The 18001-nt window shown below is 36.6% G+C and overlaps 1 long non-coding RNA gene across 1 annotated transcript; it reads left to right on the forward strand.

The window, feature by feature from the left end:
* Positions 1–5: 5 nt before the first annotated feature.
* On the forward strand, positions 6–1077 carry LOC135119176 (uncharacterized). Its single transcript, XR_010278033.1, has 2 exons — positions 6–112; positions 319–1077. It is a non-coding gene; the product is annotated as an uncharacterized LOC135119176 (long non-coding RNA).
* The last annotated feature ends 16924 nt before the right edge of the window (positions 1078–18001 follow it).

Consider the following 18001-nt stretch of genomic DNA (forward strand, 5'->3'; position numbering starts at 1 on the left):
GTGGAAAGAGTATTTAGCAAACTAAAGCTGATAAAGACTGAACATCGGAATCGTCTCAATACCGAAACTATTGCTGCATTAATGGCTATTAGTTCATCTATACAGCAACAAGGTGGTATACACAATTTTGAACCCAGCTCTTCTATGTTAAATAAGAAGATAAAGTACTAAAATTAATTTGATTCAGTAGTGACGGATTTCGCTGATAAAGTAAACACCTAAATACAACATCAAATTACCTTTTTTGTAAATTTTGAAAACTAATGATTTCGAGATGAATAAATATTTATCTGTAGAGAAATATTACTAATTTTGTAGATTGAAATGAAAACTATTAACTTGCATTGAGCATGGGTGCAGGCTAAGTATTAAGTATTTTGGAATGAAGCAAAGCATATCTACAAACGGAATGACACATATCCAAACTATTGGAGCTTCAAGCATGTATTAGCAAGTTATTTATTTATAAACTCGTGGTAAGTCAAATTATTATTTTACAATTACAGTCTGTTGAGAAACTAATAGAAAATAATGAGACTCATACTTTCTTCGACTTTCTGTCACATTTGACACTAAAATATGGACACAAATTATTTAGATGGGATTTTCTTAGTTCCTAAAACATTATTTTCATAATTTTTGACAAACAACTTGTTTTCGCTGTAGGATATGAGTAGACTATAGCATTTTTCAACATTTTAGCAAAACCGTACTACTATGATAAATTATTATCAAAAAAATTTTTAATTCACTGCATCATTAACGAATATAATGACTTTACTCCTTTCCGTAACTCTATATTGATTTATAACCTCATTTCTCTAATTGATTTACGAATGAATTTGTTCGATATTGGCAATCGGTAATAATGTTCTACTTTACCATATCGTTCTGAACATTCGATTCCCTATCGCTTTTTTTCCAACCTATGGTCGCAGACAGCCAACTCGAAGAAAAATAAAACTGATCTAGTTCTTGCAGAAGTATCCCGACCTAACCGTACCTTGAAGTTAAAAACCGTACCTTTTTAGAAAGCCAACCATCCTTTTTTGGGAAATCATACTGGCAACACTGATCGCTACTGTAAAAACACTGCAAGAAATATCAGCGCATCATCAGGGACATTTTTATAATTCTTTCACCATTAGAAAGCTCCATTATCTGCGTGTAACATAGGATATATTTTATCCCTGTGCGGGCTTCCCCAAATTCTTAAAAACTCTGTGTGCGCATTTTCTAACTCGAAGAACCTACAATCTACGCCGAGCGGCGCGCAGCGGGCTAAGTGAGGACGGCGGCAACACGTGCAGCCAACGTGACTCCGCGGACCACGCCGTACCACCACCACGAGTTCTACGAAGACGCAGACTACAACAGCAGGCGGCATCAGACGGCGGAGGTCTAACCCGAGGGAAGTTGCTCGTTTCCTATTATTTCCTATCCTTTTCCTAGTGTTTATTTGTGTGAATAGCCTAGCGGGCTTAGGTACTATTCGTTAATTAGCTTGCCTTATTCAAAATGGTACAAATTTTGCTTTTCTAGCCTACGACGCTATAGTGGGCGAGTCCATTATTTTTGTGCCGCGTTTTCTAGCCTACGACGCTATAGTGGGCGAGTCCATTTTGTGCCGCGTGTGTGAAATTGCATAGCCTAAACTTAATTTCATTTAAATCGTGCATCCTAAGCTACGTGTACGCCTAATTAATCTAAAAGCATCTATATTAATGCACCTAATAATTATTTATTGTACACACTAAAAGTGTACCTACGCCTAATGCACTATAAGCATATCTACCTAAGCATATTAATTTTGCAAATTGAGGTTTTGGTTCTAAGTATTTACCAAAATACATGCCTATTGCCTAATAAAAGTAAATTCCTAACTAGCGCAACAATTAATACAGTTATTATACCAAAGCTTGCCGACTATTTCAGTTGCGGTGAATGTGCATGTGCTTCGCTCAACCAACTGCTAGCTACCTGCAGCCTGTCTACTAATCGCAGCGCAGGTGCCTGGTGAGTGCTGCCTACTTCGTGCTGTCACAGCTTCAAAAGGTTACCGTGAGTTAGCGGCTTTGAGTTTCTATTGTAATCTGTGCCTACCCATTCATTGTTGCCTCTAAAGTGTTAGGTAGTTTATTCTTTTAACTAAATTTGTACCTAATTACAAAAAATATTGTGTTAGTGAGTTATTCAAAATGAGTGAAAGTGAAAAGTCAGAGATTCAAGTTCCTATTAGAAAACGTAGTGCCATCAAAGGCCAAGTTACAAAATTCTACAACTATTTACAAGAGATATCTAAAAATACTCCAATTAGTAGCTTGCAGTCTAAAGAAATTGTTTTAAAAATAGAGAAATTTCAAACGTTATTAAGTACATTTGATACCTTGCAAACTGAAATTGAATTGAATTGCTCAGATTTAGAGGAACAGTTAGCAGAATTAATTGAAGAAAATTTTCATAAGTGTATCGCATTGGCTCAAGAAATAAATGAATCAGCGAGTGTTTCAAAAACTGAACATCAAAAGCATGAGTCAGAATATGGTAGTGTAAATAATAGTCAATGTAGTCATAGGTTTAGTTCAGTAAAATTGCCCACAATAAAATTGCCATCTTTTGATGGAAATTACCTTAAATGGCTGGAATTTAGAGACACTTTTGACAGTTTAATTAATAGTAATGAAAATATTCCTAACATAAACAAGTTTCATTATTTAAGGTCATCCTTAGAAGGAGGAGCACTAGTAGTTATCAAATCAATAGAATTCACATCTAACAATTATAAAGTAGCATGGGATTTAGTTTGTCAAAGATATAATAATAAAAATTTACTTATAAATAATCATTTAAAAGCATTATTTAATATAGAAGCCTTAACAAGAGAATCTCACAAAGCTTTAAGATTCTTAATTGATTTAGTTTCAAAAAACTTAAGAGCACTAAATACTTTAGGGCAGCCAACAGATAAATGGGATGCTTTAATTATTTATATGGTGTCCACAAAGCTAGATAGCACCACTAGTAGAAAGTGGGAAGAATTAAAAAATGGGTTACCAGAATTACCTACTTTAGAGCAATTCAATGATTTCTTGCGTAACAGGGCAGATGTTTTAGAAACAACACAAGTTCAAAATATAAGTAGGAATGATAATTATAAATCACAAGGTCCTAGGGAGCAAAAGTATTCTAATTCTAAGTCTTTTGTTAGTTCAATGAGTAACAACAATTCTTACAAAAAGTCATGTGATATTTGTCATGAAAGTCATCATTTGCATGCATGTTCAAAGTTTAATGATATGTCAACTGAAGCTAGGCTAGATACAGCCTTAAAGTTGAAATTATGTCTCAACTGTTTGCGAAGTGGACATACTGCAAAACATTGCTTCCTAAAAGGTTCCTGTAAATATTGTAATAAGAAACATAACTCTTTGTTGCATAAAGATTCTACTGTAGGATGTAGTAGTAGTAGTTCAAATACAAATAATAATAACTTACCTTCAAATACTTTACCCACAACACTTTCAGCAGTCTCTGCAAGTCAGGTACTATTATGTACAGCTATAGTGGAAATTGTAAATCCTGAAAATAATATTTCTTACCGTGCTCGAGCTCTCCTTGACACAGGTAGTCAATCATCGTTTATTACAAATAAATTCAAAATAAAGCTAGGTCTACAGACACAATGTTCAAACCCAATACGTATCGCTGGCATTGGTAATGTGCAGTGTGACATTACAGAGAGGTGTAGTTTGAAATTATTTTCATGTATTGATAAATCATTTAACTTAGAAATGATGTGTTTGGTAGTACCACAAATAACTAGTAGTTTACCAACACTAAAAGTTGATGTTAAAAGTTTAGGGCTGCCGGCTAACATAATCCTTGCAGACCCTGAGTTCCATTGTCCCTCCGATATTGATATGTTATTGGGGGCAGACGTTTTTTGGGAAATAGTAGGTACCCAACAAATAGGATTGGGTAGACATCGGCCTATATTACAAAGCTCTAAGTTAGGCTGGCTAGTAACTGGCCCTATAGGAATAGGACAGTCTAATTTGTCACATGAAAATTCATATATTAATGTTTTAAATTGTAGTATTATAAAGGATGATATTCATGATTCATTACAAAGATTTTGGGAGGTAGAAGAATTGCCTTCAAATAAAATATCTTACACGCTTGAAGAACAAGCATGTGAAAACAGTTTTAAACAAAATACAAGTCGCTTGCCAAGTGGTAGGTTTTTAGTTAAAATGCCACTGAAAGAATCACCAGAGGAAGCATTAGGTGATTCATATAATATTGCCAAAAGGCGTTTTTTTAGTTTAGAAAACAAGTTAGATAAGAATCCTAATATTAAGAAACACACACAACGTCATTTACAATTCATTTTGTGGAGGGAAGATACATCTCTACCACTTAAAGTTTTACAATTAAACACTGTAACATATGGTACAGCTTCAGCACCTTTCCTAAGTACTAGATGTCTATTGCAATTAGCTGAAGAATGTACAGATATGTCTATTGCTAATATAATTAAGAATGATTTTTATTATGATGACCTAAGTACTGGAGCATCTACAGAAGATGAACTATTGAAAATCTATAACTCTGTGACTGGAATATTAAGTTCAGCATCATTCCCATTACGCAAAATACGCACTAATTGTCCAAAAATATTTGAAAATGATGTAAATAATAATACATTAAATCTAACTAAACAGTCATGTGTACTAGGGTTGAATTGGTCACCTACAGTAGATTTGTTTACATTTCCTATAGACATAATTAAAGATTCATTAAATATTACTAAGAGAACAATAATATCTACAACTTGTAAAATCTTTGACCCTTTAGGTGTCTTGTGTGCATGTATCATTACTGCCAAAATAATATTACAACAATTATGGAGCGCTAAGATAGACTGGGATGATTCAGTACCTGATGATATTAAGAATTCTTGGATTAAATTTACAAAAAACCTTTCAGATCTATCAAACATAAAATTGGAAAGAAATGTTATCTGTGACTTGCCAATATCAGTAGAGCTGCATTGTTTTGTAGATGCATCACAGAATGCATATAGTGCTTGTGTTTATTTAAGGACAACTAATAATAATAATCAAATTACAGTTAAGCTGTTATGTGCCAAGGCTCGAGTGGCTCCATTGAAGCCAACCACCATACCTCGCTTGGAGCTGTGTGGTGCCTTACTCGGAGCAAGGTTATGTGCAAAAGTTTTAGAGTCACTACGTTGTAATATTATCAGTAAAACTATTTGGACCGATTCAATGGTAGTACTTGGTTGGCTAAAGGTTCAATATAAGCATCTAAAACCTTTTGTTCGTAATAGAGTAAATGAGATCAATGAAATTACAGCAGACTATTCATGGCGACATGTGCCTACTGACTGTAACCCTGCTGACCTAGCCTCAAGAGGTGTAACTCCACAACAGTTGCAGTCCTCATCCTTGTGGTGGGAGGGACCTTCATTTCTTAGAAGGGACCCAAGTGAGTGGCCTCAGCAAGGTGTACCAAATTTAGAATTACCAGAACTTAAAGTAATGGTTACTAGTATAGACAATAATTTCTTAGATTTTACTAGATATTCAAATTTTACTAAACTTAAAAGAATTATGGCCTATGTTCATAGATTTGTTAATAATTTTATTTGCAAATATAGTAAAAATAAAAACTTTAATAAGCTAACAGGTTGTCTTAGCACAGATGAACTTTGTAATTCCCTAAAAACATTAATTAGGTGTTGCCAAGTGCAATCATTTTCTTGCGAATTAAACACAATTAAAACGAATAAAGAACTGCATCACAAATCCAAAATGCTACCACTAAAACCATTCATAGATGAAGATGGTATACTTAGAGTGGGTGGTCGTATACAAAATACAAATTACAATTTTGAAAAAAGACATCCAATTATACTTGATGCCAAACATAGTTTTACTAAATTACTTATGAGACATGAGCATTTAAGGTTATTTCATGCCGGACCACAACTACTTTTATCTTCTATAAGAGAAGAATATTGGCCTATAGGTGGTAGGAACTTAGCTCGTAGTATTTTAAGAAAATGTGTAGTATGTATACGATTTAAAGGTAAAACACTTCAACCTATAATGGGTAACCTTCCTAATGTAAGGACAAATCCTAGTTTTCCTTTTTATTCATGTGGAACAGATTTTGCAGGTCCGTTCATGATTTCAAGTAGAAAAGGTAGAGGTAGTCGAGTATCAAAATGTTACCTTTGTTTATTTGTTTGTCTTACAACTAAAGCTGTTCACTTGGAGCTCGTTAGTGACCTTACTACTCAAGGTTTTTTAATGTGCCTTAGGAGATTTGTTTCGAGAAGGGGAAAACCTTACGAAATTTATTCAGATAATGGAAAAACATTTGTAGGGGCTAACAATGAATTGGGTAGAGTGCTTAAGTCTAGTCGCGAGGCTGTGACAGAGTATGGCAGTACTGAAGGCATTAGATTTAAATTTAGCCCTGCATATTCACCTCATTTTGGGGGTATTTGGGAAGCTGGGGTTAAATCATCCAAACATCATCTTAAGAGAATAGCTGGCAACGCAGCCTTAACATTTGAGGAACTTGCAACGTTGTTCACACAAATAGAGGCTATCCTAAATTCCCGTCCCCTATCTCCTCTCTCATCCGACCCAACCGATCTCCTACCCTTAACCCCTGGGCACTTCCTAATCGGGCGGCCACTCAAGTCGGTGCCGTCCTTGCTAATTGAAAAGTCTAGAGCTAACAGATACGAGCGTATAGAGCAGCTGCGGCAACAGTTTTGGGAGCGATGGCGCCGAGAGTACCTCGCCGAACTCCAACAGAGGACCAAGTGGCGGAGACCAGACCGGGAACTCAAAGTAGGCGACTTGGTCATCCTCAAAGAAGACAACCTACCTCCATTATGCTGGCGACTAGGCCGCATAACCAAACTTTACCAAGGACCAGATGGCGTCAGCAGAGTCGCCGACGTCCTCACATCGAGAGGGACTGTCAAGAGGGCAGTCCACAAGTTTTGCATCATACCTGGAGATGACTTCGACCCAAATTCAACTGCTTGATAGCTGTGCTATCAAGGCCCGGGAGGATGTTAACGCGCACACTGTGCAGGCGCGCCAAACCGATCCACCGTGCAGCACGAGAAGGGGATGCGGGACGCGCGGGAGGAGGGCCGCTGGCCGCGTCGCTTCGCCGGGGCCGCGCGCCGCTCTCTTTCGCCACCGGCACCGGACGAGTGCACACGTCGTGATTAACCTAATATTTTTGTATAACGCCAATCGCCACACGTCGTAACTATGAAACCTATGTAACTAATTACTTTCTTAAGAATATAAGCAGTTTGTACCAGAGGCACGCGTCGTTTCATTCACTCTGCATGTGTTGTTCTGACATATAAGCCGTACCTCTCATAAACATCGATATCCATTCCTTTCATCCAATTACAAACATGCATCACACAGAAAGGGCATTACATTAAGAGAGAGTAGAAGTGGGTCAGCTAGGACAGTAGAACGCCCATTAAAATTTGAAAAAGAGTTAGAATTTATAAAACCTTTCATGAAAAGCAGACAACAAATATCAAATTTAACGATTTTGCCAGAAGATTCAGATATTACCACAGATGGCGAATATCAGTCAATGTCGCCATGACCGCAGTCGCTGCCGTCACCACGGTCACAGTCACAGCTTTCACACCGGATTACTTCACCCAACGAGCAGCCTTCCAAAATGTCAAATTTATTGTTAAAACAATATATTGAAAGAAAGCAAATAGAAGATGACCCAACCATTAGTTTTTTCTTAACTATGGGCCGAACTGTGAAAACAATGCCTAAAAATATTCAAGCCAAATTAAAGGGCGAAATTTTCCGCCTTATGAATGAAACCGAAATAAGACTTGCCGATGACACCGGTGGTAACATGACACGTAATACAGCTGAATTCAATTTACCTGCCACGGGAAATAACACAACCATCTATTTCAAAGTATCCGTTGGAAACAACCAGTATCCGTCGTAGATCTGTGGCAGAGAATTACAATGAAACAAATATTCCAACCACAGCCTTTTCATACACACCATCAATAATACCGGCTGCAGAAAAAACATCTATTACATCTTTTTCAAACAAACCACCAAAAATACCGTCAACTTAAACAAGTTATCAAGAAACGAACCAAGAAAATATCTACAAGACAAACTCCCCGATTAATTCAAACTTAACTTCCAGATCTACTTCATTCGATCCACCTCCGTCGCCTTATATACCACACGCTATATCGAAATCAATATCGATACGACATTTGACTTTTAAAGAACTGATGCCAAAATTTTCTTTCATTTATTTTTTTGTTAGAATTGTGTATTTGAACGATATATAAAAAAATACAATTGAATCATATAATATTTTTTCTTTATTTACTCACCTGAGGCAGACTGATAGTCTTTCTTCAGCGGAAATAGCCAATCTATAATTGGTATTTTGTTTCTAAATATGTGGCCCAAGAATTTTCAACAATATTTCAAACTTGTCATAGTTCATTTTATAATAGTCATAATGAATGCTAGGATACATTATGTAAATTTGTGCAAAATGTTTGAAATTGGCCAAACAAACGTCTTTTCTTCCAAAGGTCGTGTTCCCAAAAGTTTATTTTTCTTTTTAATCTTTTCTTTTTTCTCATTATCTCTTCTCTTAGCTTCTTCCTCTTCAATTATATGTGCAATAATGATTAAATCCAAAACACCCATATTACTGCTTAAACACAAGTTTCCTCTTGTTTTGTTGAAAGTCAACTGCGCTAGAAGAGCGGCTCGTGAATTCATCGCGGGCGGGCTCGAAAAGGCGCGCGGAGTCCCGCGACTTCGCGAGCATTCCAGCGAATTCTCGAGCAGTCGCGGGAATCCACGCGCGTTCTCTACCGAGCGGGTCGCTGCGCTTCGCTGCCCTTCGCCGCGCTTTTGGTGTGATTTGAGCCTAAATGCGCTTAAAAAGCCAAAGGTATAGACATAAGTCAGCCGAAGCCAGAAGCAGACAGTTCTACATGGTTAAAAAACGATGGAATGGCAATGTTCATCATAACATCCAACATGGACTTGAAGCAAATAACGTTAATAGAAAATTGTGAAACCGCCAGTGAAGTAATGTTGAAACTCGAATCAATTTACTACCAAAAAAGGGAACTGAACAAAATGATACTACAAGAAAAGTTTTATCAGTACAAAATGTCACCCAATGACACAATTGTTCAACATCTCGTATCTCGAAAATTGAAAATTTAGCCAAGCAATTGAAAGAAAGTGGTGAAACTGTGAGTGAAACAGCCATTATGACAAAAATACTTGGTACTCTCCCCTTTAAGTATAGGACTCATCGCCAAGCGTGGTTGTCGTTAGATCCTTCAAAGCAAAATATTATCAATCTAACTGCTCGTTTTCTTGATGAGGAAGCTAGCTTAAAATGTGAGGAAGACCAAGAGACAGCCTTGTTAGTGACTAATTCTAAAAGCCAAGGGCAACCTAAACAAAATGAATGCAGTGGTGATGGCCCAAAAATCATGTACCCCTTATTTACTAACACCCATCCTACGACCAAGGCAAGGGCTGAAACTGTGAGTCATCATCATCACAGCCATAGGACGTCCACTGCTGAACGTAGGCCTCCCCTTAGATCTCCACAGATACCTGTTGGAGGCGATCTTTATAAAGTCGTCTGTCAACCTTGTTGGTGGACGTGCTACGTTGCGCTTGCTACTCCGTGGTCTCCACTCCAGCACTTTTCAAACCCATCGGTCATCTGCTCTGCGAGCAATATGGTTTGCTCATTGCCACTTCAACTTGCTAATCCCGTGGCCTATAGGGTGACTTGAGTTCGTCTACGGATCATTTGGGATTCGATCACGTAGACTCGTGAAGAAACACCGAGCATAGCCCTCTCCATAGCTCGTTGAGCGACTTTAGCTTTGAGATGAGGCCGATAGTGAGGTCACTGGTAACCAGTGGCGGCTGGTGGGTTATTGAACTGGTGGTGCACATTACTAAAATATTAAAATAAGAAAATTCTACAAAACAATAATTGACATAAAAAAAATTTGGATATTGCTTCTATACACAGAATCTAGCAGATTACGAATGTCAACTGTGCCTAACACAGACAAACTCATTACATTTTGTAGGTGTACTTGCGAAGAATCATGTTTTTTTTTTTCACTCAAATGCGTCAGATCCTTGATTCCAGTTTCTGTCCAAATCGATTCTCCGCCAAAAATAATGCAAGGAAAACAAAAGAATGCATTAAGACGCTCACATCCACACAACCGTTTCTTTCTATTATACATTTCACTTTTAAAACTTCGTGTAAATGCTTTATTTTTCGATTTGCACTCTTGTTTTAAACTTAAAAAGGGCCGTGGCGGTCCGGCCAATTTTATGTTCACTTTACTTTGAAAATTTTTGTTATTTTTTTTAATATAATCAATGTTTATACACATTTTCATCTAATACCAAACACAGTACAGAATGAAAAAGTTCAAAAAGATTTTTTATATTTTTCTCGAAGCAGTTTTTGAACGCCACCATCTTTCCCCATCTTTCCTTGACATTGTGGAGCACCCGTCATAGCCTTGCCTAACACACTCTTCTGGATCCAGATTCACGTTTGTGATGAAATTTAGCGTCCATGGCTATCAATTCGACGAACCCTAAAAATTCTTCACGAATCGCCGTTCGCTCGCTACGCCACATAGCACCTATTCTTTTAGGGAATACGGCTCGCTTTCAAGACGCGCGCACCGCGCACGTTCGGGAACTCGAGCGTGCATTTTGCAGAATTCAACTTAATTTGATTTATTCTCAATGACCACTACACACCTTTCTACACGACAGCATGTTACTGCAAAGTACAGCTAAGTGAAAAATTAAAATCATATTTTCTTTTTACCTGAGTATGATGTAGCAATAAAGGTATTTTAGCAGTCCTACCACTGATACCTACATAGAACTATCGGTGTCTAAACATTTGTAAATAAATGTTATGGAAAGTGAGTATTGGCAAAAATCCTTAATTTTAGTTATTAATTGAAAACTTTTGTTATATTACTTTAACAAATAATAATATATAAATAATAAAAATTTATTGTTTTTTTAAGTTATTCATTTATTTTGCAGAAATTGTGTTGCTGCGCAAAAACAGAATGTCATCAATTATTTTGTGTTTCATGGAGAATCTATAGTTACTATCTATAAATCTTAAAGATGAAAATAATCTTTCCACGCTTACTTGAGTCATTGGTGTTGCAAGAACTATTGTGGATAATTTATAAAGATAAGGAAATTTTAATTTTGACTTTTCCCAGTAAGGCAAAATATGTTCTGCTGAGTTCAACAATGGTTCGTCAAGAAATAAGTTAAAACTTTGCTGAGTCACGGTGCATAATTCTGCAACAGCATGAAATGAACTCATATTAATATTTTATGGTCGTTTGAATGGTGGTCGGAGAGGGAAACTGCAAAACTTTCTCGTTCATTTTTGTACTAGTTCTGGTGTTGTATGCTCATCAAGAAAATTTTGGAATTGGTTAGTATTGACGTCTTTAAAAGAAGGAATATTACGCCCCGACCCCAAGTCACTTGGGGTCGTCACTTTCTAGCAAACATGCTACATTTATTCGTCTTTTCTTTAACACATCCGCTAACTCTCTGGCTCTTCCAGTAATCGTTCCAACATTCCAACTTGCATACCGCAATCTTACTTCCTGCGCTCGCTTCTTACATTGCCCCCGCCCGGGTTGGTGCAAAAAAAAAAACAGTATTTATTTATTATTTTTAAATACATATTTTTTGGAGCTTGTCGCACAACTTACTAATTTACAATCGTTTTTAGAAACTTCATATAACTCATCACAATTAAAATTGTAATTAAAATAAATGAGGAGCTCATTTTTTATTAAATTGATAGATGCTTTATTTCTATCATCCCGCCACTTAGCATTCATTACTGAAAAAACTCTTTCAGTAAATGCTGAGGTGGCGGGAACAGAAAGTAGATATGAGACAATTTTAGTTATATTTTTTAATTCTTCTGAAGTGTTTACTAATAAATGGCTCCACTTTTGGCTAGTACTCATTTCAAGAAAATCTTTATTTTCAGATACTTCTTCATAAATTACTTTTAAATTTGTTATTTCAGAATATAAATCGTCCATTCTAATATTAAGTCTATACATATTTAGATTCTCTATAATTTAGGGCTAGGACCCCTAGCCCTATCGCTCATAATCTATTATTCTGGACATATTGCAATTAGCTTTGGCTTTCATTTTGTGACCGGCCGGCCGCCTTCCTGACGTTACCCTCCTTGGGAATGCCTTTGTTGGCGGTTTTCCCTCCGCCTGAGGGTCGACTCATGGTGCCGGATATTATGCACGGGGTCTATAGTTCCCTTAAGCTTGTGGCACATTATAACAGCACCGCAACAGCACAGCAGCAGCACGGCGTCGCCTCGAATTTAGACTACGGCTAGCGGCCAGTGCGCTAACGTCGCGTTGTCCGCAAGGTGCAAGCTCGCCGTCAACGCGCCGGCCGCGAGGTGTAAGCTCGCTGTCACCGCAAACTCAATATTTTTTTAAGACAGTTATGATTGAACACGCCTAGGACTTGCACGTTTTCATAATGTCTCGGTTTACATTGCGAACTAGCAATAATCGCTATTGCTCTCGATGAAGAACAGGAAAATAAAAGAAGAAGAAGATATTGGGTGCATAATATGTTAAAAGAAAGACTAACAGAAGGGGAATACTAGAAGAATATAAGACATTTGATTGACGATGATGAAAAATTCTTCATTTATTTTCATATGCCCAAATATTTAATTTATAATATACTATCGTTTATTCGCAAGGATATCACGAAGAAAAACACAAGTTTCAGACAGGCGATACCAGCAGAGGAAAAATTGGCAGTTACATTGAGGTAAGTATATTTTTAAAGTCACAATGAAGTATTATATTTATTAAAGTTATAATTATTATTAAAGATATTACAAATTGGTTAAAGTGGCTCCGAGAGCTTCAGACTCAGCAGTAGCAGAAGCAGTAACTTCATTTATGGTTTGAGCTGCGGCAGTTTCATTTAGATTTAGCGTTTTTGATGTCTCTGTATTACAGGCAGAGGAATATAAACCTGTATTGTAGCCAGAGGAGCCAGCAGATCCACTATTTTAGTAATAGTTTTGCTGTTAAATTTCTTGGATTTCTGCCTCAGAAACTAAATTAAATATTTTAGTTTTCAAACAAATTGTATTTAAGACATAAAGAAAATAAAACTATGGAGGTGAAATATCTTACAACAACTAAATACTCTTTACATATATGTTACAGCCATAGTGATTAAATAGATATTATTCATAATCACTGGTCATTATATACAATACCCAAATTGACCTGACAATGTGATAAATTAATCACTTTATCTGGATATTATTCATTATAGCTGGTCAAAGTTGGCCAAAGTAATAAATATGGTATAACCAACTTTCTACTGGCTAATTCTTAAATACGGGTTTAAGTTATTGTCGACTTTTTTGTGATAAATCATCAAATGCTTCCTCCCGCTGTGGGTTAGCAGCGTGAAGGAGTGTTAGACTTAAACCCAATGGCCGAAAACGAATCGCTGCAAAACCGACTCCACGTAGTCTTGTTTGCCCTACCTCTAGAGTGTAATTCAAATAAGCGCGGAGGGGCGAGGCGGCCTGCGAGCTGAGGCGCAGGTAGTTTTAAGGCTCGCCGCCGCGGCTGAGCTTGAAAACCATCTGCGACGATAAGCACGCATGGGATCGCCGGAGCCCCGCAGCGCTGGAGCCGTGACATGGCGCATCCACACATGCCGCCGGGTTTCAGACCGGGTTAGGGGGAAACTCGCCTCTGGGCCGCGGCCCAGATTACACGGTATAATAACAGTCGGGAAAACTGGTCCGAATGTGCGGGCCAGATTACTATGTGAAAAAAGTAACGTAGGTAAATCGCTCTTTCTATTGCTTCATTAATTCGTATTTTAATTTCATTTCCTGTTTCATTTTGCTGGCCTTTATGGTCTTCTTCCTTGATAATTATTCTATCATTAGTGACTAAAGAAGCACAACAGATTTTTCTATTTACGGATCGCCAAACCTTATGCCCATTTAAATTAACGCGTCTTACAGTATACCTGTAGCCATTTTTTATGAGAATACTTCCGCCTCTCTGTGAAGGGATGATTTTAAAATCATCGCCCTAGTGGAAGGCAAATTTTCCATTTCTAAAAGAGAAAATATTTATTGTAAATTATAACTGTAGGTAAAATGTTTTTTTTTACGTAACATTGCAGTACTTTGATTTCGTTTTTTTTTAATCTTACCTTGCCTGTTTTCCTTTTTTTCTTTCCCCGTAGATAAAAATTTAAATTAAATAGATTTGTATGCAACTTCAATTGACATTGGAGACATGACATAATATATTGACATTAATGTTTTCGATAAAAGTTATGAAAAAGTTCTAAGTCTTTTTGCCTCCTGACGATTTTGAGCTGTGAAAATTTTCACAACTACCGGATTTTATGAAATTAAGTCCCAATGGGTCGATTTACCTACGTCATTTTTTTCACATAGTAATCTGGCCCGCACATTCGGACCAGTTTTCCCGACTGTTATTATACCGTGTAATCTGGGCCGCGGCCCAGAGGCGAGTTTCCCCATAACCCTTCAGACCGCCTTGCTGCCGAATGCAGGCCGCCGGCTTTACCGGCGATTGCCGGCGGCCTGCAGATGCGGTTGCAATTTTCTGTCTGTATGTCTGTGTACTTATCTTTGTCATGTCATCAGCTTTGTTTGTCATGCCTGTGTAATGTACCTAATTAAAAAATATTAATAGAATATTGTTGTCAAAAAAAATTGTGTAAAAATTTACCAAATTTTTTTTCAAGAGGGTGTAATACTGTGGGGACAACAAATGATTGTACAACGTAGGTATACATATCGCGTACTATACTGAGTATTAATATCTAGCCTAATAAACCAGTTGGCTTCTAACAGCGCATTGTTTCAGTCGTCGCCTCGTACACACATAATCCTACAACAACAAAGCTGCTTTCTAATCAGTTCCTATACTGACGCTGAACCAGTTAGCAGGATTAAAAGATATTGAATCTTGGCAAGAATGCCAAGAGGAAAGTCGATTTTGATTATCCCAACATTGTGAAAGAGAATAACAAGAATATGGGCGGTGTAGACTTGGCCGAAATGTCAAGAGGGTCCTTCGTTATCTTAAGGGTTCAATTGATCATGGTTTGTTATTTTTGAAAAATAATAAAAATCTTGATCTGGAAGCTTTTGCAGATACAGATTGGGCGAATGACCCAACTGACCGAAATTTAAGTCATCTACTGGTTTTGTAATTAAATTAGGAGGAAATACTATTAATTGGGAAAGTAGAAAACAGCGTTGTGTTGCAATGTCAAGTACAAAGGCTGAACATATATCAATGAGTGATACTTGCAAAGACGTAATGTTAATAAGGATTTTTTTTTGTTCGAGTTAACTGGTAAATATTTTAAATGTGAATTAAGAAATGATAACCAGAGTGCCATTAAAATGTTAACAACTAAGATTGTCATAAACGAACAAAACATATAGACTTGCGATACCATTTCATTAAAGATTTAATAAGTAAAACTATGTTAATGTGAATTATCTTCCCACTAATATGATGGTAGCGGACGTTTTAAATAAACCTTTATCAGCTTCCAAGCATAAGGATTTCATAAGTCAGATAAATGTAAAACATGGTTTTTTAGTCTGTGGCAACCCTGTTGACAAGACGTCAACAAAACTTCTCCCAATTAATTAATTTAATTTAAATATAATTTTAGTGTTATTTTATAAATTATAATATAAATTCGCAATAATAATAAACTCTTATTGCTAGGACGGTAATTTTTTTATATACTTTGTGTTTTTACTGTGTAAATATAACCAAATCTCGACCTGTCAAAGTTCGAAACTTGGTATAACGATCTTTGAAAGTTTTTGAACTAAAGTGCATTGTCATCGTGAAATCCTGTAAGTACTATCTTTTTTCAACTTAATTATCTTATAAATCTTCGTCAGTGATTACTGGGGAGAATAATTATCATCATAATAGTGCCTAGAAAATAGATTCTTATACAAACTTAAACACTTTCATAAACATCTACCTGAGTTATTGTTTTTTCTGTGCAAAATGGAAAGAATAATGACCAGGAAAGCCACTGCACGTTTGGAGGAAGCTAAACTTGAACAAACACTAGTGGAACTTAATAAATATAAGGATTTGTGTGGGGTTCTACAGAGGGTACAGGATGACAATGAGAAGGAAGTACTTAATTTTTTAAGCAATAATAGTAGTACTCGGCAGGTAATTTATTTTTAACTTACCTACTTTATTAGGGATTTATGTTAAACAAGATTAAACAGCATTAGTTTGCTCAAAGAACATGCATAAGAATGATAGTGTGTATGTCTTACCTAACATATTGGTTTATTTATAGGTAACAGATGGAGATCGCATTTGCCAAGAATACATGAACCTTATACTCACAGAACTGAACAACAGAAATGAGAATAATATTGGTGGTCGACAGCTAGGTCATCAATCAGTTTGTGTTTGGTGTGGTATTTCCATCTCAAGAAGAACGGGCAGACGTTCTCGTCCCTTAACGGATGATCATCCTTAGTGGGCTTATGTAGCTGGCATCATCAGCCCCCGACAGGTAAATATATATATTAAATATTTACACTTTATTTGTACTTCTGTTTACCAGAACACACATTTATTGAAAGCTTTATTTCAGATTCCACCGAATGGTCGAGCATGTAATGCCTGTTGGCAAAGGGCCCACAGCAATATTCTACAAGTCATTGAACCACCAAGAGAGTCCCAAGAGACTAGTGACAATGTAGAAAGTAGGTCTAGCTCTGTAGCTGCACCAGTAAGTACATTCATTTCGGAAATTGATATGGACATAGTTCAAAATGAGAATGTACTTGTTGAACTAGCAGGTTACAGTCGAACTCCAAATTCATTTAACCATTGTTTTGTTCCCGATTGTACAAACTGGGAACGTCTAAGAGTTCCTATTTACATTAAGCAACAAATATTAATGGACTACAAATTGTATGTCTCACCTAATGCCCGAGTATGTGAAGAACATGCAAGTGTATATAATTGGGAACTGTTGACTGAATATCAGTTTACAACGCAGCTTACTCAAACTCATATAGTAGAAATGCTAGATTTATTAAGAAAAAAAAACAGTAAAAATTATTGGTTGAAAAATATGAACAACCATATTTGTCGTTATTGGACAGGCTTAACAGTATTGAACTTTTTAGCACTACTGAGCTGTATTTATTACAAGTGAATTGTCAAATATATGTAAAAAACCTAAAACAGCTTTAGGATTGTACCTCATGAAAATAAGAACTGGGAATAAAGCATGCAGTTATATGAAAAAGGCACGTCACTGCTTGAACGAATATTATTTACCTATACATTTAGGTGTAAATCATATTCCTCGAACAAGCCTGTCCAGTAGAAACCTTTTAATCCCACAGGGTCTTTTTGGAACAGCAGAAAATAACCCCATAATTATTTGTTATGGGACATACATATATTTACAGAAATCATCTAACTATCTGTTCCAAAAAAAAATCATATAGCTTACACAAGCTTGCAAATCTTGTAAAACCCTTTTTACTGGTGGCCACTGATGGCCACATTATAGACATATTTGGCCTATACGCAGCCACAACATCAGACGCTACAATTTGGGATGAAATCACTCGGGAGCTTCTTGAGGGTCAGGCACCGCATGACCGCCATGATATCATCGCAAGAGTTTTTCATTTGAAATTAAAATTAATGATAGATCTACCCACCAAAGATGACATTTTTGGAGAAATA

This window comes from Helicoverpa armigera, chromosome 30, assembly GCF_030705265.1.
Source record: "Helicoverpa armigera isolate CAAS_96S chromosome 30, ASM3070526v1, whole genome shotgun sequence".
NCBI classification, from domain to species: Eukaryota; Metazoa; Arthropoda; class Insecta; order Lepidoptera; family Noctuidae; genus Helicoverpa; species Helicoverpa armigera.